Source organism: Colobus angolensis, unplaced genomic scaffold, assembly GCF_000951035.1.
Source record: "Colobus angolensis palliatus isolate OR3802 unplaced genomic scaffold, Cang.pa_1.0 Scaffold78, whole genome shotgun sequence".
Classification (NCBI taxonomy): Eukaryota; Metazoa; Chordata; class Mammalia; order Primates; family Cercopithecidae; genus Colobus; species Colobus angolensis.
This window is the reverse complement of record NW_012121598.1, coordinates 8,216,506-8,218,042: the sequence shown is the minus strand read 5'-3', so window position 1 is coordinate 8,218,042 and position 1,537 is coordinate 8,216,506.

Sequence of the window (1,537 nt, the reverse complement as noted above, 5' to 3'; positions counted from 1 at the left end):
TGAAAAATTATGTCACTCTCTTACAGTCAATAAGAAATGCCATGGCCCATATTGTTTGTCCGGGCTTTGGGTCACTTCCCAGGCTCCACATTGACTTAAAATAGTACATCTTGACAGGGAATAATTTTTTTTAAGGAGCAACCTCTTACCAGAAGAAACTGGGCTTCTGTGTATTTAAACAAGCCATGAGAATTCCTTGCAGCTTTTCCAGCCTAATCAGAACTTCCCCCAACTGAGGTATCATTTCAACTCATTTTTAAAACTCAATGCTAATGAACAAAATACAGAGTAATTCAACTCAGGGTTATATTTCCTCAGTATTTAGATAAATACCACATTGCAAACAATTGTATTGTCTTTGATTATTCAAATACACATACACACAGATTGAGGTAGCACAATTGGGTTTTACCTTGTACACAAATAGAACAGAACCTATTCAATTGAATCCAACGCTCTCCTGAGCACTTTTTTCCCTCTTCCCTTGAGTACAAGCCCATCCTAGCAGGGGCTGATGTATCCCTGTGGGATCTGGTGCAATATTTTGTCGTTCTGATTGAAATGTGTGCTGTCTGGTCCCTATAGTTTAATTTAGAACAATTAAGGCTCAGGGTACATGAGCTGGCAAAGCACATTACAAACAATGGCTGCAGAATAAACTGCAGATCAATCCACACTAAATCACGCTGAAAATCCCTGCCAGCACCACAAAGCCATCCCGATTCCAGCCCTTCCTCCAACTCCGCTGCAGTAAGGAAGTCTCCATTGTTCAGTTTTGTAATTATTTTGCAGAACTGTATCCTTCTAGACATAAAACTTTACAATCTTGGGCTGGGGGTTAGGGGCACATAGGAAAACGATGCTGAGGGGGATATGGCTCCATTCATAATGATATTGCCCCACAAATGGAGCGTGTGTTTTCCATTTCCCAACTCTGATACTGACACACTGTCCAAACCTGTCACCACATCTTCGCTGAGCACATATGGGAAATATTTGCTCTTTCATTCATCATCTTGTTTATTTATTTATTTTGATGCCCAAGTGGGCATCTCTTCCTTCCTCATGCCTCCATATGTATCCACCCCATAAAGCTGTCTACTTTGTCAGAGAGTGAGCTGCCAGGTAAAAGAAGTATCTTCAGTTACAATCCACAAACATCTCATGAACCCACCTTCAGTACTCTTTTTTTTGTTTAAATGAAAGAGCACTAAGGTAAAGAGCTAACCCTACCTATGGGTAGGGGCACTGCAGGGCTGGCACAAACAATGTTTTCAAATCCCAAAGAAGTTGTTAAAGCAAAGCATAACATCAAAATTTTAAATGTGCACATTTTTTTCATTTAGCAATTCCACTATTAGGGATTTTTCCAATAGAACTATTTTCCAAAGAAGGCAAGCATAAGTACGTGAACATTTCTTGAAATATTATATTAGTGTAGTGAAAAAAGTTATAACAAATCTAAATTCCATCAAGAGGCAAATGGATAGATAAAGCATGATGAAATCACACGATAGGGACTGTGCAATCCTTAGAA